General features: G+C 41.7%; 1 protein-coding gene across 2 annotated transcripts in view; it reads left to right on the top strand.

Annotated features, from left to right (window-relative positions):
* Positions 1-26,361, top strand: part of LOC145541792 (uncharacterized) — a 284,540-nt gene that overhangs the window by 205,270 nt on the left and 52,909 nt on the right. Inside the window, exons 3-5 of one of the 2 annotated variants that reach the window (XM_081579254.1) lie at positions 1,095-1,335; positions 23,329-23,693; positions 26,241-26,346. The gene's annotated coding sequence lies outside the window, so the exon portion shown is untranslated. The remainder of the gene's footprint in view (positions 1-1,094; positions 1,336-23,328; positions 23,694-26,240; positions 26,347-26,361) is intronic. The other variant, XR_014079289.1, reaches the window with a different exon arrangement.

Genomic DNA, 26,361 nt, shown 5'->3' with positions numbered 1-26,361 from the left:
GTAGGATTCTTTACTGCTTAGCCACCAGGGAAGCCCCAAGGAAATATCAAATGAACACAAATGAAGCACTTTCTATTTTTAAAATGTTAATGTCACAAAGGACAAAGAAGCGCTGTGGAAACATTCCAGATTAAATAAAGCTATGGAAACATGACAGCTAAACACAGTCCCTGGCTCTAAATTGAATCCTGTCCTGAGAAGGGAGAAGGCTGTGAAGGATATCATTAGGATAACTGGAAAACTGGACTGTAGGTTAGGTAAGACTGTCATATTGGTATAAAGTTAATGAAGTTGACAACTGAGGTATAGTCATATAAGAGAATGTCCCTATACTTACATATATACACTAAAGAATTTAGAAGTTAAAGGGTTTAATGTATATGATCTACCTTCAAATGACTCAAAGAGAGAAAGCAAAAGAAAAGTAAATGAGATAAGATGAATCTAGGTTTGTTTGCTTTTCACAGTACTGTTTTGACTTTTCAAATTTTTGTAAATTTGAAATTATTGCCAAATTAAAAAAAAAACTTTCTAAATAAAATCATTTTAATAGAAGCCCATAGTGAGGAAAAGAGTAGATTATAGAATACTGTGTATTCATCCCATATTGTTAACAATGGTTATTTCTTGAGGCTGGAATTAAATGGCACTAAGGGATAAACGCATAAACTTTTTGTGTACTATTTAAAATATTCATAGTTTTAATATTGTCAGGGGAAAAGTTATTTCAATTTTTTTCCAAATACAAAATGACAGTTGAAATGTGATTTGACTCATTTTGTCTGGTAGCTCAGGCTTGGAGCAAAAGTCAAAACTTAAAACTCTGAGTCCTATTTATTGTTCAAGCTCAAATTTCACCTCTTCTGGAAAGTCTTTAGTTTTAGAAATGATTGTTTTAGTTGCAAGTGACACAAACCCAACCCTAAGCAATAAATACTGGTGGTAAATATGTCAGCTGTTGAAATATAAGGAAGACTTGAACAGACAATATGACTGAAAAATCACAGCTGGTCTGCAGAAACAGCTGGAACCATGAATGACAGGCACCAGATTCTCCATCTCCTTCATGTAGGCTCCATTCTCTCTCCCTGCAGCCCATTTTCCCCCAAATGTCAAGAAACATGCTGCCTACAGCTCCTTGGAACTTTTCCTCTTAAGATGTACACTTTTGGAAAGAAACGGATACTCTCAATTTTAATATGAAGTGTTCCAAGGAAGGAAGCAGATTCCTTCTCTACACCTTGACTGAAGGATAGTGATCGGTTTGAATGACATCCCACCATTGGACCAAGAGCTGAAATTATATATGAACATGGGAACTCCATCATGAAGGAGGTAATGCTTAACTCGTGACAATTCTTAGTTTCTTTTAATAGCTCTCATATCTTCTCGTATTATAGCTATTTGTGTGCTTGCCATAACTCATCAGTAGACCTTAAGTTCCTTAAGAATCAGAACCATGTCTCTTTCTCTGTATTATTTTCTGAATTGATGGTGCAATGTTTTCCATATGATAGATGAATTATAAGCTCCAAGAAAAAGGAAATGTTAGCCATCATTTTCACTGAAACTTGAACCATGCCTGGCATATGGTAGACACTCAATAAATATTTTTGAGAGAAGGAATAATACATGTTCACTCTGAGTAAGATGGATGGATGGATGGGCAGACTGACAGATGGTGCCTGGTTAGAGAGATATGTAGGTTTTCCTCTAGTAAAGATAAATTTGTTCTCTTGGGGCCTAGATTGGAGGATCTGACCACGGTCATCAGGCAAACACAATTAATTAACAGTTGAAATGATCAAACTCTGACCTTGACTTCATTACCTGCAACCTGGGCAGTGCAGCCTTAGGACTATGGGTGAACTGGAGGTTAAATCAGTCTTCTAAAACTTTTCTCTGAAAAATGAAAAGATATCTGAAAACCCTGCTGAGAAGCGTTGATGACCATATAAATTCAATTAGCATATGCTTGTATACCTGCTGTAGACCAGACACTATTCAAATTCTGGGAGCTTGGGAGAGAACAAGACAGAAATAAATGTCCTATTGCTGTGAAAGTAAGGTACAGTTGTTACCAAGTTATATAATAGTAGGTCTAACCCAGCCTTGGAATCAGGAAGGCTCCCTGGAGGAATTGATATTTTAGGCTCACAGTTAACTAAGTAAAGAGCCTAGAGAGAGGAAAGTGTTACAGACAGAAGGTATAAAACCCCACATCTCAGAACTTAAGAGGACATGAAAAATCATCAATACATGTATCAAGACTTGGCTTCCCAGGTGACTCAGTGATAAAAAATCTGTCTGTCAAGCAGGAGATGCAGAAGATGTGGGTTCGATCCCTGGGCCAGGAAGATCCCCTGGAGAAGGAAATGGCAACCCACTCAATTATTCTTGCCTGGGAAATCCCATGGACAGAGGAGCCTGGCAGGCTACGATCCACGGGGTTGCAAAGAATAGGACACGACTTAGCAACTAAACAGTAGCAGCAGTATCAAGACTTATCTGTAAGGATGATCATTAGAGTAATATTTATGAGAATGAAAAATAAAAAACAACCCATGGGTCCAATAACAGGGGGAAAATTAATTATGCCATAGAGGATTTTTAGGTCAGTAAAAAAAGTCTATATAATGTTATAATGATGGATACATGTCATTATGCTGCTGTTGCTGCTGCTAAGTCACTTCAGTCGTGTCCGACTCTGTGTGACCCCATAGATGGCAGCCCACCAGGCTCCCCTGTCCCTGGGATTCTCCAGGCAAGAACACTGGAGTGGGTACATTTGTCTAAATCCATGGAAAATACACCACTAAGAACCCTAATGTAATCTGTGGACTGTGAGTGATTATGATGTGTCAGTGTGGGCTCATCAGCTGTAACAAATGTACCATTCTGGTGGGTGATTTGATAATGGTGGAGGCTATGCATGTGTGGGGGCAGGAGATATATAGGAAATCTGTACTTTACTCTTAATTTTGCTGTGAACCTAAAACTACTCTAAAAAAAAAGTCTTAAATAAGCTATGCTATCCATGCAATAGAATCCAATGAACTCTTTAAAATAACACTACAGATGACAATGCTCAAGATATATTAAGTTTGAAGAAACAGTACAAAGATGTGCAATCAATATGATCCAAATTTGGTTCTTATCTATATTTTATTTTATGTATGCATGGCTTGTCCAGGCCAATTACCCTATAATTCTACCTTTAATCATCTCTGAGGAGTAGAATACAGCTGATGATTTTCTACCTTGTGCTTTTCAGGATTTTTCAAATTAAAAAAAAAAAAAATGAACATGCACTTCTTTTGTTGTGGAAAAAAGTGTTAAAGAAGAATCAGGCCCTAGGATGTGTTACTCAGCAAAACTGCCTCCCTTGGGTCCCTCTGGTACCACCTTCCACAGGAGGGCCCAGCTTAGAGTTACCTGGGGTGAGGAGGTTCCTGCCCTAGCCTCCTCCTGTGTGGGCGTTTTCCTCCCTCATGAGGGTTTGTTTTCTCTGCAACACACCAGTGCTAATGCTTTGAAGATGACCTCGTTCAATGAAAGCTTGATTAAGGGGCTTGACTGCAAGAGAAACACAGGGGATAGAGCCAAGCTGCTCCAAGCCAAGAGTCTGGGAACAGCTGCTCGCCCCTGTGGCTGCAGTACCAAGGTGTACCTAGGTCTCTGTTTGCTGAGGAATAAGAGACTGCTCTTTCTCTAAAAGGGGCTGCTGTTTCTCCCACCCACAGCCACCCCGCCCCCCAGTGCAGAAGTGATCCCCTCCATCCCAAAACAATGGACTCCTTCCAAGGTGTAAGATACCATGAGTGAAGCAGGGAGGGGGTATGAGGATGCTTTTGAACATGAATCCATCCATGTCTCATTTCAAGCACTTGGTCTCAGCCTTGGCCCTACATTGTAATCACTTGCAGAGCTTTCAGAACCACTGATGCCCAAGAACCATGCCTAGAGGTCCTGATTTAATCTGTCTGGGCTGCGACCTGGGCAGAGGATCTGGCACCCTTTTCATTTTTTTTCCCCCAAGCTTAATGCCTGCATTGCATTTCCCACCTTGAGCTCTTCCCTAATAAGAAAACTCTTCCAACATTACCATCCCACCAGGCTCTCCCTTCCAACGCTTTTATGGCAGTTCTGAAATTTTGTTTCCTAGAGGAACTTACAGTTCTGCTTCTAAGGCTGTGTGGTCGGAAGGCCGGCTCTTAACCCTTGTGAGCCTCATTTCTTGGCTCAAAGGGACCAAGTTTATAGTTCTTCCAACACTTGGAAAACCAGCATTATGGTGCCTCATCCCTGAAACTCCAGCAGCAGCCAGACTGCAACCCCCTCCTCTGTGGTCTCACTTTTGGCTCCTCCAAGCTTCTAAGTGTTAATAATTCCAACTGTTTCTCTTTGTTCCCTCCCTCCTAGAGGTCAAAGTTGCTTCCTACAATTGCTGCCTCCTTGAAACTGAACATGCGTGTGTGCTCAGTCATATCTGACTCTCTGACCCCATGGACTGTAGCCCGCCAGGTTCCTCCGTCCATTGGATTGTTGCTTAGTCACTAAGTCGTGTCTGACTCTTTGTGACCCCATGAACTGCAGCGCACCAGGCTTTCCTGTCCTTCACTATCTCCCAGAGTTTGCTCAAACTCATATCCATTAAGTCATTGATGCCATCCAACCATCTCATCCTCTGTTGCCCCCTTCTCCTCTTGCTCTCAATCTTTCCCAGAATTAAGATCTTTTCCAATGAGTTGGCTCTTCGCATCAGGTGATTGAAGTATTGGAGCTTCCATGAGATTATCCTGAAAAGAATACTGGAGTGGGTTGCCATTTCCTTCTCCAGGGGATCTTCCTGACTCAGGGATAAAACCCACATCTCCTGCAGCTCCTGCATTGGCAAGGGAATTCTTTATCACTGAGATAAATACTGGGAAACTGATACTGATACTGAGCAGGGGTCCACAAACCTTTCTGGCCAAGTTCTGGATGGTAAATATTTTAGGCTTTTCAGGCAATATGGTCTCTGTTAAGCTTATTTAATTCTCCCATTATAGCACAAAGCAGCCATAAATAGTTTGTAAGGAAGTAAGCATGGCTGTGTTCCAATAAAACTTTATTTACAAAAATAGGCACCTGGCCAGATTTGGCCCACAGGTTGTATTATTGTTTTCAGACCTCTGCCTTATTCTCTGTTTACACTTTCAGTTACCTAGTTAACCACTTTATACCTAGTTGTCAATTCTTTATATAAAATTTGCTTCATTCAAATAACTATTTTGATTTCTGTTTCCTAACTGGACTCAGCCTCACACAAGTTCTCTGATTCTTTTTTATGAGGTGAGCGAAAAATTTTAAGTATTCTCTACAACACTGCCATGTTGTTTGCATTTTTTATAAGCATTTTCTGTCTTGGAAAAAAATTGACCTAAAATGTGTTCTCCTTTAATAAGCACTTAGTGCTGTGCTTCAGCAGAAAGGGATTGTTTATATGTTAAATATTTCATTTCATTTAAATTTTCTCTCTGAGGAGGGATCCATTGTATCCTTCTCAGAAATATCACAGTTTATTCCATTTTGAATCTTTGGTCTGATTCTGGTAAATTTGTGTTTTAAATATATCTTTGTAGAAGAAGAAGCAAAAGAATAAGAACTGCAGTGCCTACTCCAGCGTAGTTGTAAACGACAAATAAGATAATGGACGGGGAAAAATGCTTTGAGAAGTTAAAAGTGCTACATAGATATGAGGAGAAAGAGAGAGAAAAGTTGCTCAGTCGTGTCTGACTCTTTGCAACCCCGTGGACTCTAGCCTACCAGGCTCCTCTGTCCATGGGATTTTCCAGGCAAGAGTACTGGAGTGGGTTGCCATTTCCTTCTCCAGGGGATCTTCCTGACCCAGAGATCGAACCCAGGTCTCCCACATTCCAGGCAGACACTTTATTCTCTGAACCACCAGGGAAGCTGGAAGAAATCACAAAGCCCTTTCAGCAGTCCTAATAAAGGCTCTTAATGTACCTCGGGAAAATATTTAATCTACTTATTTCCTGTTTTTTAACTACATTTCTCTTATAAGCAGGTGTTTATTGTGCATTCTTCCTCGCCACCTGCATTTTGTATATACAAAGTGACAGACAGAGGTCCTGTCTTCACCACGAGCAGAACAGAGACATAGGTTTCTGCTGTTGTTATTGTTCAGTTGCCAAGAAGTGTCTGACTCTTTGCAACCCCACAGACTACAGCACTCCAGTCTTCCCTGTCTCTCATCATCTCCCGGAGTTTGCCCAAGTTCATAGTCATTGAATTGGCGATGCCATCCAACCACCTCATCTTCTGTCGCCCTCCTCCTCCTGCCTTCAATCTTTCCCAGCATCAGGATCTTTTCCAGTGAGTTGGCTCTTCACATCAGGTGGCCAAAGTATTGGAGCTTCAGTTTCAGCATCAGACCTTCCAAAGAGTATTAAGGGTTGATTTCCTTTAGGACTGACTGATTTGATCTCCTTGCTTTCCAAGGGACTCTCAAGAGTCTGCTCCAGCACCACAGTTCAAAAGCATCAATTCTTCAGCTCTCTGCCTTCTTCATCGTTCAGGACTGAGAAAGGCGTACAGCAAGGCTGTTTATTGTCACCCTGTTTATTTAACTTATATGCAGAGCACATCATGTGAAATGCTAGGCTGGATGAGTTACAAGCTGGGTCAAGATTGCAAGGAGATATATCAACAACCTCAGATATGCGGATGATACTACTCTAATGGTAGAAAGCGAAGAGGAACTAAAAAGCCTCTTGATGAGGGTGAAGGAGGAGAGTGAAAACACCAGCTTAAAACTCAATATTAAAAACAATAAGATCATGGCATCTGGTCCCACCACTTCATGGCAATTAGATCAGGGAAACTTCAAAGTCCTCACCCAACTCAACTATACAGAACAACTCACCTGGGAAACTGTGTCAGGATACTCAGCAAAATGAGGGTCTCTCCAAAAACCCACCTTCCTATGAAGGCAGTTCACAGGTTATGTTTTTTTGTTTTTTTCCCTTGAAGAAGGTCTTGGGTTCTCAGCCACTACTTCACAGGCTTCTCAAGAGCAATTTTGATTATTGTAGAAGATAAGTCCTCAGACTTCAGGCTTTGAGGAAGACTTTATTACTAACCCAAAATCCTCATATAGGAAGAAATGAGGGAAACACACACACACACGTGACACAAAGTTTCTACAACACTCACACCCCATCCTTTGACTGACCTTTCTCAGCTTACGTATTAAATCTACCAAAGAAACAATGGATTCTTTTAGGTACAATGGGTTATTTTAAACAAGAAGCAAACTGATCTCAGCCAAATATTGCAACATGGCAAGGTAGTCTGTGCAGTTCTCTGAAACTGGAGCCTGCATTAGCAATTTCTAAAGCATACTTTTAACTGACTTTTAAAAGAGGTCACACTATTTGTTCAGTAGAACTAAAACACAAGGTTCTTATTTGTTTTCCAAGGTCTAAACTAGCAGTCTCTGTGACAGCAACTTTATTGTTGTGGGACAAAGAGAGAGGGAGGATTTCTTCTGTAAAATAATGTCTTTCCATTTTACTGCACCAACTTTACAGTGTTTGCTGTGAATGACACGAGTAATGTCGCTTGGTAACTGTCAGGTCAAGGAATTGCAGGGCAGTGAGAGAACAGTTGTTCTGGGCAAGTAGTAATAAATTGCTGGCTCAGTGGTAGAGAATCCGCTTCCCAATGCAGGAGATGCAGGTTCGATCCCTGGGTCAAGAATATCCCTTGAAGAAGGAAATGGCAACCCACTCCAGTATTCTTGCCTGGAGAATCCCATGGACAGAGGAGCTTGGTAGGCTACAGTCCATAGTCACAAAGATTCAGACACAACTTAGCACTTAAACAGCAGCATACAAAGTCTATATTTGAAAAATATGTTTTATAAAAACAATATCACCCAAAACCAAAAAAATCACTCCCACATATTTTCTTTCTTGAACTAGGACTTTTCATTTCTTGGCTTGTGTTTTCTTATTAGCAGATCATAAGTTTTTGAGCTTAAGACTGTGGTGGAAAAATAGAAGTCTTGTTTTTAAAACAGTTTAATTTATAATTTTTAGTTGTATACAAATAAATTCACATATTTTTCCTCGTTATAAAAACACACAGATTTTAGGGAATCTCCAAAGAGAGTACTTACAGCTTTATCAATGGAAACTTTACACTTTCAGTCAAGTGTTTTGCTTTTTTTTTAATTGTTTGCTTAGAAGGAATGTTCCAAGTGGTCAGTCGTTCTTGAGACGTTGCAATATAAAACACCACTGTTTTTCAAAAATATCTGTGTTTGTTTTGCTGAATGTTTGTGTTTGGGGGGAGTTTGCTGTGATCCAGTATGTTCCATCAGGGTCAGGCACAGCAGATTATGAGGCTGCACTTACGCCACTGACCTAGTGATTGGCTGTGGGTCTCTCTTGTGAAGCTTGTGAGGCTTGTATGTGACCACACTGGTGGCCATGCAGCCCCCTGCCTAGCACTGTTCTAACTGTTTTGATCTGGAAGCCTTCCCTCAGCCCATAAAATTGTTCCAAAATGAAATGTTTATAGTAAGTCTATGAAAAGAAGGCTCACTATCATTAAGGGGGCCATACACACGGCTTCCCTGGTGGCTCAGCTGTAAAGAATCAGCGTCTAATGCAGAAGACAGGAGAAGCAGGTTTGATCCCCAGGTCCAGAAGATCCCCTGGAGGAGGGCATGGCACCCCACTCCACTATTCTTGCCTGGAGAATCCCATGGACGGAGGAGCCCGGTGGGCTACCAGTCCATAGGGTCGAAAAGAGTCAGGCACGACTCAAGTGACTGAATACATGCACACACACAAGCCTAGCACTGACTTATCTTCCAATGCAGCTGCTAGGTTTAGGGAACTGGTTTCTAAACCTTCTGCTGGGGTATTGGACACAGATAATGCAGATGGCAGGAGCAAAAGTCTTCCTAGCAGATATAGCAACTGCAATGGCGAGCAACCTAAAGATGATTAATAACCCTGTAGGAACATGGAAATTCAGCATTTTCCAATGCACATCTCAACATCTGAGTTCACATGGCCTGTGGCTCCAAAGAGTTCTTCATTTCTTTGCAGGCTTCACATAGTCTTCACTCAATAGATGCCATAAGGTAACCTCTTTTTGCCCTCTAGAGTAGGGGTCAGCAAATGTTTTCTGTAAAGGATCAGACAGCAAATTTTAGGTTTTGTGGTCATAGTGTCTCTGTTGTAATTTCTCAACTCTGCCATAGACAACACACGCAAAACTGGCCATGGCTATGTTCCAATAAAACTTTATGGACAATGAAATTTGAATCTCATATAATTTTCACATTCAATGAAACAGTCATCCTTATTTTTTTTTTCCTTTTAACCATTTAAGAATATAAGAACCATTCTTAGCTTGCAGGCCGTACAAAAACAGATGGCAGGCCTGATTTGGCCTGTGGGCCATCGTTTGCCAACTGCTGTTCTAAAGGAAAACAGCTGGAATATAAGTTGGAACCAGCCTGAGCCGTCCCCCTTACAATTCACATGGGCTGAGTTCTCTGGCTACAGAACTTCATGTTCATTATGATAATTGGAGAGGTCTCAGGCCATTTAAGGTCTTCAGTGAAAAGTCTACTTAATTCTTGCTTCACATCATAATCTACCTTGTCAAAGCTTTTCAAGCTTCTGGGTTCTGTGGTTAGAATTTAATGCTGGGAGCTTTACATAAAAATTGGAAAATTTATCCCATAAAACTAGAAACTTGATCAGAGTCTACATTGAGGAATGTGTTTTTGGAGCAAGGTTTTGGCAAAGTCATATGTCTGCTTTCCTCTAGGGCAGTGGTTCTCAAAGTGTGGTCACCAGATTGATAGCACTAGTAGCACCTGGGAACTCTTTAGAAATGAAGATTCTTAGGCATTGCCAGATACTATTGAATGAGGAACTGGAGGTGTGGCCCAGAAACCTGTATTTTTCAATTGAAGTATAGTTGCTGTACAATATTATATGTTACAAATGTACGATGTAGTGATTTACAATTTTTAAAGGTTATGCTCCATTTATGGGCTTCCCGTGTGGCTCAGCAATAAAAATCCACCTGCAATGCAGGAGATGTGGGTTCGATCCCTTAGTGGAGAAGATCCCCTGGAGAAGGAAATGGCAACCTACTCCAGTATTCTTGCCTGAGAAATCCCACAGACAGAGGAGCCTGTTGAGGTACAGTCCATGGGGTGGCAAAAGAGTCGGATACAACTTAGCAACTGAACAACAATAAGTCCATATATAGTTATCATTATAAAAGATTGGTTATATTCTTTGTGTTCTACAACATATCCTTGTAGCTTATTTTATACCCCAAAATTTGTACCTCTTGCCACCCTACTACTATGCTGTTCCTCCCCCTTTCCCTCTCGCCACTGGTAACCATCAGTTTTTTTCTCTATATCTGTGAGTCTGCTTCTTTTTCATTATATTGACTAATTTGCTGTGCTTTTTAGATCCCACATATAAGTTGTATCATACAGTAGTTGTCTTTCACTGTCTGATTTATTGCAGTTAGCATAATGCCCTCCAAGTCCCTCAGTGTGGCTACAAATGGCATTATTTCATTCTTTTCTATGTCTGAGTAGTAGTCCATTGTATATATGTACCACATCTTCTTTATCCATTCATCTGTTGATGGACACTTAGTTTGCTTCCAGATGTTGGCAATTGTAAATAATGCTGCTATGAACATTGGGGTTCATGTATCTTTTTGAATTAGTGTTTTGGGTTTTTTTTTTTTTTTTTTTTGGATATATACCCAGGAGTGAAGTTGCTAGGTCATATGGTAGTTTTATTTTTAGTTTTTTGAGAAACCTCCATACTGTTTTCCTCAGTAGCTGTGATACTGACCAGGGTTCCTGGCCTTCCTTTAATTAACAGAAATTGATAAGAGGTCAGACAGGAAATTCAGGCAAGGGCCCTTGCAGCTGCAGGAGGGGGGCAAAAACCAGTAACAGCTTCCCTTGCTCACTTCCCCAGGAGGGACAAACTGGTTTCTTATATGGAGTGAAGGTATGGACAGATCCAAGGGTCAGGCCAGAGGGGTGGCTTGGGCAGTTAGCCCACCACTTTGGTGGTGTTTAGTGCAGGGGGCATGCACAGTACTCTGCTTTTGCTCCCAACACCCTGTTTTGCCTCCAGTATTCAAGAAGATACATGTACCCCCAAATGTTCATAGCAGCATTAGTTACAATTGCCAAAACATGGAATCAACCTAAATGGCCATCAACAGATGCATGGATAAAGAAGATGTGGTACTCTTTTGGTTATTCAAGGTCCTTTGTGTTTCCATACAAATTTTGAAATTGTTTGCTCTAGTTCTGTGAAAAATATCATTGGTATTTTGATAGGAATTGCATTGAATCTGTAGATTGCGTTGGATAGTATGGTCATTTTAACAATGTTGATTCTTCCAATCCAAGAACACAGTATATTTTTCCATCTGTTGTGTCATCCTCAATTTCTTTCATCAGTTTCTTTTAGTTTACTGAGTACAAATCTTCTGCCTCCTTAAGTAGGTTTATTCTTAGGTATTTAATTCTTTTCAATGTGATGGTAAATGGAATTGTTTCCTTAATTTCACTTTGTAAGAGTTTGCTGTTTCTCTTTCTGATAGTTCATTGTTTCCAGTAGTTTGGAAACTATTCTCCTAGGGAAAATCCTTGAACCCTCTATAAAATAAGCATATTATAATTAGGACTTGGGGTTATCACTTGACGGGAGACTGTTGATACATTTAATTCAGTAGTAGATAGAGGGCATTCAGCTACCAGTCAAGTCCTGGATGATTCCAGCACCAGCTGCCCTGTGCCATAAGCAGAGAGCACACACAATAACAAGCTGCTTTGTTGGATAATCCAGGTGCATACAGGCAGTTCTGATTTGTTCTGTTCCCTCAAATTTCCTGGATGTCCCCTCCAACTGATGTATTAACTGACAGAGGGGACTCAGGAGTTATGAGATGACTGTGTGGATATAAACAGGTTGTAAAAAAGGGTGAAGGAGGCAAGCTGCTGTTTTCCCAATGGCCTTTTTCTAATCAGAGGCCTCATTCTTTAAGTCATTTAGTTGTTTTATGGTTGGTAAGTGGCAAGAGGAAATAGATGGTCCTTGAGAGAAGCAGCTTCAGTGGCTGCAACAGCTCAAGCAATTCCCCAACTAATCTCGTTTGTGTAATTGATATAAGCTATTGGTCATGGTAGAAAGGGTAAGAGGTTAGGAATATACTGGAGAGGAAAAATAATGCATTGGCCAGGTAAAACAATAGAGACCTGAGTTGGGATACTGGATGGTATTAGAATTAGGAACTGTGGAATGAACTGGGCTGACATACGCATGAATGTGGTAAAGGTTTCAGCAAAGCAATAGACTTGTCTGTCATCAGAGCTAAAATTCCCTGACCTCTTTCTTCACTAAGTGTCTAGTGGACTCTGGATTAGAACTAAGACATCCTGTTTAAGGAGGTTATTAAATAAGCCCTCAAAACTTCTGCTTCTTTTGAACACAGATTTTAGGGCATCAAAGTGGCCACATAGGCAATTTGACTTTGGCTTTAGCAGAAAGTACTCTAAGCTGATTCCCAATCTCATTAGGGTATCTCCCCATCTCATTAGGGTATCTCCCCACAGACAGATAGGACTTCTACAAAGGTCAGTCCCAAACTGACTAAATCCCAAACTAAACAACAAGTACAGTGCTTATGATTTAGTCATTGTATTTTCCACTCAAGTTTGTCCAGATAAGAAAATCTGGTCCGTGTGCAAAATGCTATATTTTGCATTATATTTGCAAATATATATAAACATTGCTATATTTAACTTACAAAGTGAATGTCAATTCAATACACACACAGGTTAAGGAGGAAGGTATGTTCATTCACCAAGGGTTGACAGATGGTTTGAAGTCATTTAGTAAAATGATGCTGATTGCTCTTCTTCAGTTCTTGGGGCAATAATCATTCAACCAGATAATGGAAAGAACAAACAAAAGAAATGGATCAGAATCTCATTTTTTAAAAGTAACTCATGCTTTAAAGACAAATTTCAGAGAATACCTGCCTTTTGTTGTTGTACAGTCACTCAGTCATGTCTGACTCTTGCAACCTCATGGACTGCAGCATGCCAGGCTACCCTGTCCTTCACTATCTCCTGGAGTTTGCTCAAACTCATGTCCATTGTGTATGTGATGCCATCCAATCATCTCATCCTCTGTCCCCCACTTCTCCTCTTGCCTTCCATCTTTCCATCATCAGGGTCTTTTCAAATGAGTCTGCTCTTCGCATCAGGTGGCCAAAGTATTAGAGCTTCAGCTTCAGCATCAGTCCTTCCAATGAATATTCAGGACTGATTTCCTTTAGGATTGACTGGTTTGATCTCCTTGCAGTCCAAGGGACTCTCAAGAGTCTTCTCCAGCATTTCAATTCAAAAGCATCCATTCTTTGGTGCTCAGTATTCTTTATGGTCCAACTCTCACATCTGTACATACCTGCCTAGGACCTTCAAATTTTTCTACCAAACAAAACTGCCTGTAGAATTTCTGTTCAAGCAATAAGACTAAAATAGGCAAGTTCAGTTCAGTCGCTCAGTTGTGTCCAACTCTTTGCGACCCCACGGACTGCAGCATGCCAGGCCTCCCTGTCCATCACCAACTCCCAGAGCTTGCTCAAACTCATATCCATCGAGTTGGTGATGTCATCCAACCATCTCATCTTCTGTCACTCCTTATTCCTGCCTTCAATCTTTCCCAGCATCAGGGTCTTTTCAAATGAGTTAGTTCTTCACATCAGGTGGCCAAAGCATTGGAGTTTCAGCTTCAGCATCAGTGCTTCCAATGAATATTCAGGACTGATTTCCTTTAGGATTGACTGGTTTGATTTCCTTGCAGTCCAAAGGACTCCTAAGAGTCTTCTCCAATACCACAGTTCAGAAGCATCAATTCTTCAGTGCTCGGCTTTCTTTATGGTCCAACTCTCACATAATACATGACTACTGGAAAAACCATAGCTTTGACTAGACGGACCTTTGTCGGCAAAGTAATGTCTCTGCTTTTTAATATGCTGTCTAGGTTGGTCATAGCTTTTCTTCCAAGGAACAAGCAAGGAAAATAGATAAAACCTATCCCTAATGTTTGCCAGTGCCAGGGGTAAAAGTATGAATGAATATTCGCATAACTGTTTCTACACATATTTAAAAGTTACACATCAAGCTAGAAAATTATTAAGGGAAAGATGTTCTATTATGCTATCCAGAAAAAGATACTTTCCTAACAACTTGGAAGCCCATATTCAAGTTAAAATTCTTAGACTACTTCGAGTTCTGTATCAAAGATGGAGACATGGAGAGAGCCAGTCTCAGGCCAAGCCTTACTCTCCCCAGCCCTGCTCTGTTGCATATTTCCAGGGACTGCTACACCATGCATGTAGACAGCCCAGCCACCTAGCTAAGTTTATCCTTATACCTGCAAAGAGTATACCGCCTCCTCCCAACACGTTCACTGTATGCATAGGCAAATGAAAACCAATGGCATAATCAAGAATAGATCTAGGAGAGTGGCCGTACAGTTTTCAGAACCAGTCTTGGGACCATTTGTGCAAGGAATTCTAGGCTTCCAGCACCCAGAGCATGATCTAGGAGAAAGTGGTGGTGAAGTGGCGGGGACTCTTGGAGGTCAGTTTATGATATCCAAACTGGTTTACCTATGTCTGTCCTGCTGTTAGCATGGAAAGTCTCATGTCCTGGGAAACCCTTCTTCAGGAAGTTAAAAAGTCCCACTTCTCCATTTTGTGTCAAAGGTTAAAGAAGAGTGCAAGGTCCATATGACAGCCCCCGAAATACGGGTTGAAATTATTACTGTTTTTAGCGTCATACAGATAGGGGATTCCCAGGTAGCACAGTGGTAAAGAATCCGCCTGCCAATGCAGGAGACCCAGGAGAGGCAGGTTCGATTCCTGGGTCAGGAAGATCCCTTAGAAGAGGAAGTGGCAAACTCACTCCAGTATTCTTGCCTGGAAAATCCTACGGACAGAGGAGTCTGGCAGGCTATAGCTCGTGGGGTTGCAAAAAGTCAGACACAACTGAGGGACTGAATATGCACACACAGGCAGTGTCATACAGATATGGTGTACATTGTCCACCTACCATAGTCATTGTCGCTGTCTTTTTTCCCCTGGTTGAAAAACGAGACTTTCCTGAAGTGATTTTAAGAAACTTGAAGGCATTTTTCTGACTTCTATTTTTATTACATTAATTTTTGGATAATTCTCTCTAATATAAAACTAATGGGCATACTTCTCTTGTGCCATGCATTAATTCTTTTCATTCCAAGCTATCCTTTCAGAGCTAAGGAAATTTAAGAGTCTAAAATTTCATCAGATTGAGAGACAAGGATGTGACTGGTTGGCCTTAGGGGGAATCAACATTCACCGTTTTTGAGCCTCAAAGCTACTGCTAGAAGCGTTTTGACCTCCTCCTAAGTAAGATCTGCTACATCAAAAATTCTTTCAAGCTTTGTTGTGAATCTTCCCAGTCCTCTCTGACATTGTCACCATGGCTACTACTTCAGACCCAGCCTAGGAGACACAGTGTCCTAGGGGCAAGACTATAGATGAATTTTGACAAAGGGAAGAATTATCAATATCAAAATAACATTTATTCAGTGGAAGTCTCCACGTCTGTATAATATATACCCAAGGAAAGAAGGACTCTGACTCAATCACTGTGAAAAATAAGCCTTCCTAGGGTGAAAAGTCCGGTATTGTGGCCTCATTTTATCTAGACATTATCCTCTAAGGGCCCTGGGGAATAATGGCCAGAAGGTCTTCAGCTCTTATCAGAAGCCAGGAAAGAATCCTAGGGCCTCACTCTGGTGAGGCTATGGGAATAAATCCTCAGGAAGGCTTTTCCAGGTACATGAGAAGCCTTTTCCTTGAGTGTTAATTCAAGTTTTCCACAGTCTAGAGTACTTGTGTCAGAGGCACTTAAGAATTTTGTATCTTATAGAAGATTTTCTTCCTGCTTCCATCCTAACTGTATCTGCTCAAGCTAAATATTCTTCAGGTTTTTCCTACATTATGACCTTCAAAGTGAAAGTTACTCAGTTGTGTCCGACTCTTTGTGACCCCATGGACTAAACAGTCTATAGAATTCTCCAGGCCAGAATATTAGAGTGGGTAGCCTTTCCCTTCTCCAGGGGATCTTCCCAACCCAGGGAATCAAACCCAGGTCTCCTGCATTGCAGACAGATTCTTTACCAGCTGAGCCACAAGGAAAGCCCAAGAATACTGGAGTGGGTCTCATATGCCTTCTCCAGTGGATCTTCCTGACTCAGGAACTGAACCGAGGTCTCCTGCATTAGAGGTGGATTCTTTACCAACTGAGGTATCAGGGAAGCCTCATGACCTTCAAAGGAAAGCATAATTTCAAGTTCTCCCTCTTGTGCTTGTTTCATATTCTGATAAACTTCCTAGACCAGACAGCCTAATGATTTAGCATGAACTAAGCAGTAATGGGAATCTCTTTTTAAACATTGAACCAAGCAGTGTTCCATGGTTGATTAATTTAGACCAGGGATGGAAACAGGAGAGTAAAATGTTTTATGGGGTATTCCCAAGTGGCTCAGTGGTAGTGAATCTGCTTGCCAATGCAGGAGATGTGGGTTCCATCCCTGAGTGGGGAAGATCCCCTGGAGAAGGAAATGGCTACATACTCTAGCATTCTTGCCTGGGAATTCCCACGGACAGAGGAACCTGGGGTGCTGCAGTGCATGACATCACAAAGAGTCAGACATGACTTAGCAACTAAGAAACAACATAAGAAAGATACCATAGGTGACACCAAGGATAGAAAGACAAGGGCAGCCTGGGTTTATGATCAGAAATTGAAACGACAAAGCCTTCCAAAATGAAACCATTCAAGATCAGAGGTAGCTTTGCTGGCCTCAGACAGCAAAGGGAAATCAAGAGCAGAAACTGAAGATCAGATAGCAGAAGGCCACCTCTCTGCCCTGAGTCCTCATGGGACCAACCTCTTCACTGGCCTCCAGGACCTCAAGTCTACACATCTTGCCTATTATGCCAGATTGATGGGGGAAAATAACAGTGCTTCCTATTTTCAAGTACACTCTGTCATCCATTACAATCAGCAAGCAGAGTAAAAAAGAAGGAAGCACATACTTTCTAAAAGCCAGGGCTTGAATTTTTCCATCTTATTAACACTTAAATCAGAGGTCAGCAAACTTTTTTCTATGAAGGGCCAGATAGTAAATATGTTAGGTTTTCTGGGCCATACAGTCTCCATCACAACTACTTAACCCTGCTGTTGCAGTGAGAAACCAGCCATAGAATGAGGGGGGGCTCTGTTCCAACAAAACTGTTTGTGGACACTGAAATTTGAATTTCATATAACTTTGACATGTTGGAAAAGAATATTCTTCTTTTTATTTTTTCAGCCATTAAAAAGCCTAAAAGCCATTGTCACTAAACAGTACACTTTAAAATGTTTAATGGTTCATTTTATGTTACCTGAATTTCAAATCAATAAAAAAAAAAAAAGAAAGAAAAATTGAGCCATTTTAATTTGTGCACTATACAAAAACTGACAGCAGGCCAGGTTTGATCAAAGGCGTATTGTTTGTCAACCTTTGCCTTAAAGATGCAAACATTATTTTAGATACTCATGTGGAGCTAAATTAATGCTTAATATAGTATTTAAGATCCACTAAAAGTGTACAGCAAAGTGATTCAGTTTTATATTTATTTATATATTACATATATATTCTTTTTTAGACTCTCTTCCATTATAGGTTATTACAAGACATTGAGTATTGTTCCCTGTGCTATACAGTAGGTCCTTGCTGGTTATCTGTTTCATATACAATAATACATATAATTTATTTAAGATCAACAAAGTAAGCTATGTGTAATGATCAACATTTTTTTGAGATGGAGAAACCATCTCGACTTACATGTCATTAATCTTCCCCAAATTAGACCCCACAAACCGTCAATGACAGTATCATGATTTGAATCCAAAGTCTTCCTGTGTACTCTCCCCTCATGAAAATGATAAAAGCCAACATATATGGAGTGTCCAACATGTGCCAGGCACTGTTTTAAGTGCTCTAGACCAGTGCTTCTGAATTTGGTGATGTCTGAAAGTGTCTGGAGACATGGCTGGTTGCCATAGTGTCGAGAAAAGGTGCTTCCTGGCGTGTAACAGGTAGAGGCCAGGGATGAAAACTCCTACAATGTACAGAGCAATCCTCGAAAACGAAGAATTACCCAGCCCAAAATGTCTATCATGCCAAGATTAGGAATCCCTTCTCTAGGGGTATTATTTCATTTAATCGTCACAACAACCCTAAGAGATGTTGTTATGATTCCCCATTTAGTAGATGGGGAAACTGAAGCCTGCAGAGTTAAGTAACATATGAAACCTCACCCCACCAGAATTCTGGGCTCAAACCCAGGCAACCTGGCATCACCAGGCCATATTTCAGAGCAACCACTGAAGTTTTTAAAAATACATTCTTTAGTGGGATTATTTTATTAATGCCCTAGACTAAAATGGGCATGAGTATACTGGTCTCTTCTTACCGTTGAATCCCCTGCGCATAGCCTAGGGCCTGCTCCTTGGTTGTTGTTCAATTGCTGAGTCATATCTGACTCTTTTGCAACCCCATGGATATAGCCCGCCAGGCTCCTCTGTCCATGAGATTTCCTAGGCAAGAATATTGAAGTGGGTTGCAATTTCCTTCTCCAGGGAATCTTCCCAACCCAAGAATTGATCCCCTGTCTCCTATATTGGCACGTGGATTTTAACACTGAACCACCTGGGAAGCCCCTGCTCTGTGGTAGACACTCAGGAAATCAATGAATGAATGAACATACACATTCTACATAAGGGACTCCAGAACCTCTGCTTTTACCATCAATGAAACTTTCCATTTCTCTCTCTGTAGATGGCTAGATAGATAGATAGATCAGTGCAGTCAGTTCAGTCACTCAGTCGTGACTGACTCTCTGCAACCCAATGGACTGCAGCACGCCAGGCCTCCCTGTCCATCACCAAGTGACAGAGTCTGCTCAAACTCATATTCATTGAGTTGGTGGTGCCATCCAACCATCTCATTCTCTGTCATCCCCTTCTCCTGCCTTCAATCTTTCCCAGCATCAGAGTCTTTTCCAGTGAGTCATCTTCGCATCAGGTGGCCAAAGTATTGGAGTTTCAGCTTCAGCATCAGTCCTTCCAAGGAATATTCAGGACTGATTTCCTTTAGGATTGACTGGTTTGATCTTCTTGCAGTCCAAGGGACTCTCAAGAGTCTTCTCCAACACCACAGTTCAAAAGCATCAGTTCTCTGGTGTTCAGCTTTCTTTATAGTCCAACTCTCACATCCATACATAACTATTGGAAAAACCATAGCTTTGACTAGATGGACATTTGTCAGCAAATTAATGTCTTTGCTTCTTAATATGCTGTCTAGGTTGGTCATAGCTTTTCTTCCAAGGAGCAAGTGTCTTAATTTTGTGGCTGCAATCACCATCTGCAGTGATTTTGGATCTCAAGAAAATAAAATCTTTCACTGTTTCCTTTGTTTCCCCATCTATTTGCCATGAAGTGATGGGAACGGATGCCATGATCTTCGTTTTTGAACGCTGAGTTTTAAGCTGACTTTTTCACTCTCTTTGTTCACTTTCATCAAGAGGCTCTTTAGTCCCTCTTCACTTTCTGCCATAAGGGTGGTGTCATCTGCATATCTGAAGTTATTGATATTTCTCCTGGCAATCTTGATTCCAGCTTGTGCTTCATCAAGCCCTGCATTTTGCTTGATGTACTCTGCATAAAAGTTAAATAAGCAGGGTGACAATATACAGCCTTGACGTACTCTTTTCCCAATTTGGAAAAAGTCTGTTGTTCCATGTCCGGTTCTAACTGTTGCTTCTTTACCTGCATACAGACTTCTCAGGAGGCAGGTCAGGTGATCTGGTATTCCCATCTCTTTCAGAATTTTCCAGTTTTTTGTGATTCACATAGTCAAAGGCTTTGGCATAGTTAATAAAGCAGATGTTTTTCTGGAACTCTCTTGCTTTTTCTGTGATCCAGTGGCTGTTGACAATTTGATCTCTGGTTCCTCTGCCTTTTCTAAAACCATCTTGAACATCTGGAAGTTCTTAGTTCATGTACTGTTGAAGCCTGACTTGGAGAATTTTGAGCATTACTTTGCTAGCGTGTGAGATAAGTGCAATTGTGCAGTAGTCTGAACATTCTTTAGCATTGCCTTTCTTTGGGATTTGAATTAAAACTGACCTTTTCCAGTCCTGTGGCCACTGATGAGTTTTCCAAATTTGCTGGCATATTGAGTGAAGCACTTTAATGGCATCATTTTTTAGTATTTGAAATAGCTCAACTGGAATTCCATCACCTCCACTAGCTTTGTTCGTAGGGATGCTTCCTGAGGCCCACTTGATTTCACCCTCCAGGATGTCTGGCTCTAGGTGAGTGATCACACCATCGTGGTTATCTGGGTCACGAAGATCTTTTTTGTACAGTTCTTCTGTGTAGTCTTGCCACCTCTTCTTAATATCTTCTGCTTCTGTTAGATCCATACTGTTTCTATCCTTTATTGTGCCCATCTTTACGTTAAATGTTCCTGAGGTATCTCTAATTTTCTTGAAGAGATCTCATAGTCTTTCCCATTCTATTGTTTGCCTCTATTTCTTTGCATTGATCACTGAGGAAGGTTTTCTGATCTCTCCTTACCATTCTTTGGAACTCTACATTCAGATGGGTATATCTTTCCTTTTCTCCTTTGCCTTTCACTTCTCTTCTTTTCTCAGCTATTTGTAAGGCCTCCTCAGACAACCATTTTTCCTTTTTGCATTTGTTTTTCTTGGGGATGGTCTTGGTCACTGCCTCCTGTACAGTGTCACAAACCTCTATCCACAGTTCTTCAGGCACTCTATCAGATCTAATTCCTTGAATCTATTTGTTACTTCCGCTGTGTAATCATAAGGGATTTGATTTAATCATTTGATACCTGAATGACCTAATGGTTTTCCCTACTTCCTCCAATTTAAGTCTGAATTTGGCAATGAGTGCATGGTCTGAGCCACAGTCAGCTCCTGGTCTTGTTTTTGCTGACTGTATAGTGCTTATCCATCTTTGGCGGCAAAGAGTATAATCAATCTGATGATGTCCATCACCATCTGGTGTTGTCCACGTGTAGAGTCATCTCTTGTGTTGTTGGAAGAGAGTGTTTGCTATGACCAGTGCATTCTCTTGGCAAAACTCTGTTAACCTTTGCCCTGCTTCATTTTGTACTCTAAGGTCAAACTTGCCTGTTACTCCAGGTATCTATTGACTTCCTACTTTTGCATTCCAGTCCCCTATGTTGAAAAGGACATCTTTTCTTTTTTTTTTGGTGTTATTTCTAGAAGGTCTTATAGGTCTTCATAGAATCATTCAACTTCAGCTTCTTCGGCATTAGTGGTTGGGGCATAGACTTCGATTACTGTGATATTGAATGATTTGCCTTGGAAACGAACAGAGATTATTCTGTCATTTTTGAGATTGCACTCAAGTACTGCATTTCAGACTCTTTTGTTGACTATGAGGGCTACTCTGTTTTTTCTAAGGGATTCTTGCCCTTGAGTAGTGGATATAACGGTCACCTGAATTAAATTCACCCATTCTGTTTCATTTTAGTTTACTAATTACTAAAATGTTGGTATTCACTCTTAACCATCTCCTGTTTGACCACTTCCAATTTACCTTGATTCATGGACCTAACATTCCATGTTCCTATGCAATATTGTTCTTTACAGCATCAGACTTTACTTCCATCACCAGTCACATCCACAACAAGGCATTAATTTTGCTCTGGCTCTGTCTCTTCATTCTTTCTGGAGTTATTTCTCCACTCTTCTCCAGTAGCATATTGGGCACCTGCTGACCTGGGAGTTCATCTTTCAGTGTCATATCTTTTTGCCTTTTCATACTGTTCATAGATGGATATATAGAGATACGTAGATCACGTATGCATGCGTACTCAGTTGCTCAGTCATGTCCAACTTTTTGGGGCCCCATGGACTATAGCCTGCCAAGCTCTTCTGTCCATGGGATTTTCCAGGCAAGAAAACTGGTGTGGGTTGCCATTTTCTCCTCCAGGGGATCTTCCCACCTCAGGGATCAAACCCACATCTCCTGCATTTTCCACTGAGCCACCTGGGAAGCCCCACACACATTTACTTAAGTGAAATCTTCAAAGAACTGAGAGTCATCCCTTCCCATTCTGGAACTCTTTTCAACTCTTACTGCACACATTTCTTCTTAAACATGGAGCTGAATAATTTAACTCAAGCGTTTACTTTGTGCTTTTAAACTCACAGAGGGCTTTCTTTCTGTATTATCTTGTTTTCAAAAGAACCCTGTGTTCTGCTATGAGAATGTGAAACTGGGACTCTGAGGGGGACTTACTAAAGGTCGCACGGCTGTTAAGTAGTGGGATTGGGTCTGACCCTGGTCTTTGGGATCATTCTCTAATTTTGTTTCCACTTAGGCCTGCTACTCCCTCTCAGTGGTTAACCTCACCTTGACAACTTAGGGTCTCCTTCTGCCCATGGGTTGTCCTACATGCGGTCCAGTGGGCTACAAAGCCATGTCAAGTGATTATACTCTCATTGGGCCCTAGGTGTGGAATTCTCTGTGCAGATGTATTTATTATGTATTAATATAACGTCTCAGTTTCTTCAGGCTTCCCAGGTGGCTCAGTGGTAAAGGATTCACCTGCCAGTGCAGGAGACACAGGAGACACGAGTTTGACCCCTAGGTCGGGAAGATCCCCTGGAGAAGGAAATGGCAACCCACTCCAGTATTCTTGCCTGGAAAATCCCATGGATAGAAGACCCTGATGGGCAGACTACAGTCTGTGGGGTAGTAAAGAGTAAGATATGACTTAGCAACTGAAAAACAAATCAGAGTATACGATCTGAGACACTTAATACAGGCATACCTCATTTTAGTGCTATTTGCTCTATTGAGTTTTTTACAGATTGAAGATTTGTGGCAATCTGAATTGTAAGATGAGGGTTAGCACTTTTTAGCAATAAAGTTTTGTTAATTAAGATATATATATATATAGTTTTTTTAGACATAATTCTATTGCACACTAAACAGACTACAGTATGGTCTAAACATAACTTTTGTATGAACTGGGAAACCAAAACATTCGCATGACTTGCTTCATTGTGATATTTGCTTTATTGCAGTGGTCTGGAACTGAATCTGCAATATCTCTGAAGTATGCCTATATATGATTTGGGGAATTGTGTCAATAGTTATCCCCAGGACAACAACAAGATTATGCAATGTGAATAAGTCTCACACTGGCAGGAAGAACTCCAAAGAGACCAACACAGCTGCCAAGGCTCACTGAGGAGTGTCCTGCTGAGTCTCGTGTCTAGCTGTCTCCAGAGGGGAGTGGGAGTTGGGCATGGAGGATGGAGGGAAGTGAGATTAGACAATACCTGCCCTCTGGGTTCTCCTTCCTGGAGATGTGAAGGCTTGAAAGGGCTTCTTTCCAGAGCTGCTGCACTGTATAACTCCAGGGGGCACTGTTTTCCCCACACTCTAGGTAAGTGTACATGGTAGCCCCTGACTGTCTTTCAAAGGAAGCTGACCTGAGGCCAGGGAAGCAGACTAGGGACTTGGGCATGTCAGCTCTATGAGGGGCTAGCTTTGCTTTTTTCTCTTGGCCACCATAGGTGGCAATATAAAGTTCAGTTTTTTAAATGTTTCCCTCTGTGTCTGCATTGCTTCTTACCTCTCCTCACCCTTCAGTGAAATCAGACCCTCCCACACAGCCTTCAGAGAGGTGGTTGTGAGAAGTTGGTGGGGATGGTAACAGGAAGGGCACTCTGTCCACGCTCCTGCCCTCACACTCAAGGCAGTGGTACTGATGCGGGTAAGGATGCAGGGGTCCAGAGGCTACCAGAAGTGACACGTGGTCAGGAGAGAGGACTGTGGCTGTGCTGGAGTGGAAAGGAGAGCCCCAGTTCCAAAGAGGAACAGTTCAGGGTAGCACATTAGAGACAAGTTTCCTCCTCCCAAATATTTCAAACAAAGGGACCCTTCCAGGTGAGGCGGTTTGCACATGCCTTTTGGGTCTAAGGGGAGTGAATTTACTGTTCTCATGTCTCAGAACTGTGAAAATTATTTCTGGCTTCTGACTCATAGCTATTTTTTTTTCTTTTTTAACTTTTTTCTCTATTAAAGAGAATGGTACTTTAAAAAAAAAAAAAAACAACAACTGTAATCTTGTAAATCAGAGGAAAAATAATTTTCCCAGTTGTTTTCCCTTGGAAATACATTTACTTCCTGTTCCTACTTCATGCCTTCCCTCTTTTATTCATGTATTCATTGAGAAAGACTCTTACTGGCTGCCCCCTTCCTGAGCTTGCTAAGGGCTGGAAACCAACAATGGCAGGCCAGGTCCCTACAGGGAAATTGTTGACAATTTATGCAGGAGGCACCAAACAAAGGCAAGAACAATACTGAAAGCCACAGGTGGGGGGCAGCCTCCAGAAGCAGGAGCTGGTCTCCCTTGCAGGAATTCTCTCCGTGGAGGGAGATGTGCAAAGAATTAGAATCGCAGCTCCCCAGGGAGGTCTAATAGGTCAATCTGCAGAACTGTGTCCCTGGCCCCAACCATGGAGGACACCTTCAGGGTGGAAGGACCCCAATCCCTGTCGTTTGGAGTAAGTGACATTTTAACAGCCTTAAAAGGTGAAGAACTTCCCTGGCAGTCCAGGGAATGGACTTCTAAAGCAGGGACCACAGATTCAATCCCTGGTTGGGGAACTAAGATCCCACATGCACACAGTGTGGGCCCCCCTTCCCCCCAAAAAAGTGAAGATCTTTCTCCTGTAAAGAAGGTAGGGAAGACAGGCCTGGGCAGAGTGACCAGCATATACTAAGGGACAGAGACTTGGGACAGTATTAGCATTTAGGAATCTTCTAGAAAGGTACCCAAGTGAGGGGGACATGGATAGGAGTGATGGGAGAACAGACTGAGCAGGGAAGGCTAGCTATGATCCAGGCTTGAAAAGTTAAGGAATCCCTTCACCTCTAAAGTAGTTTCTCTGTGTTTGTAGCAAGTTAATTTCCTCCTGTTTGGATAACATTAAGTATTCTGCTGTGAGAGAATGGGGTGGGGAGAGCTTTCAACAAAGCCAAAAGAAACCCACACCCTGACAGTTCACTCCGCTATCTGATAAGCACTAAATTAATTTCCATATTAACACGTTATGTGGAGATAAGACACAGAAACAGGAATCACAAAAAACACATAGGGCTTTTATTAAATTTCCGAGACAGTGCGTGAACTAGTCTGAAGCCCAGGAAACCTAACACAGGAGAGCTTTGCAGGGAGCAGCTGTACAGAGATGGATTACCTGGAGAAATAGGTTTGGCTCTGGAACTGATGTTTTCTTTTCCTCTGTGAATGAAACAAGATAAGACACGTCTCTTACAAAATGTAACTGTTCCTGACACTCTTTCCCCCTGACTCCCGTCGGCACCTCACCAAGTGCTGCCAGGCCCCCAAGCAAGCTCTCAGCAAGACCCAAGAGTTCATTATCCAGCCATGTGGGCCTCTCCAACCCAGGACCCAGCACACCTTGTGGATGAAACTGTGCAAATCCAGGGAAAAAAGCCTGTTCCAGATCCTCTCAGGCTTGGCTCTGTGTTCTGTGTTCTGTCAGTCCAGCTTCGTGAAGTGAAAGCCGCTCATTCATGTCCAACTCTTTGCCTCCCCATGGGCTATACAGTCCATGGAATTCTCCAGGCCAGAATACTGGAGTGGGTAGTGTTCCCTTCTCCAGGGGATCTTCCCAACCCAGGGATCGAACCCAGGTCTCCCACATTGTAGGTGGATACTTTACCAGCTGAGCCACAAGGGAAGCCCAAGAATACTGGAGTGGGTAGCCTATCCCTTCTCCAGCCGATCTTCCCATCCCAGGAAACAACTGGGGTCTCCTACATTGCAGGTGGATTCTTTACCAGCTGAGGTACCTTGCATGATGAATTAAAGAATTTTCCATATGGCTAAAGGCACTGAGGAATCATTCATTACCACTGGACCTAATACTAATGCATTTTTAACTTTTCTCCTTTTAACCAGGAGCCAGGGAGAAAGATAGACTCCAGCTGAATTCTTTCTATGCTAAGACATGAAGAGCCAGAGCTCCCCAGAACCATGCAAGTCACATTTCTCCAGGATCACTTGGGCAAGTCAGAACCCT

The sequence above is a fragment of the Giraffa tippelskirchi genome, chromosome 3 (assembly GCF_054371585.1).
Source record: "Giraffa tippelskirchi isolate mGirTip1 chromosome 3, T2T-mGirTip1v1.2.pri, whole genome shotgun sequence".
Taxonomy (NCBI): Eukaryota; Metazoa; Chordata; class Mammalia; order Artiodactyla; family Giraffidae; genus Giraffa; species Giraffa tippelskirchi.
This window is presented reverse-complemented; position numbering and strand designations above follow the sequence as displayed.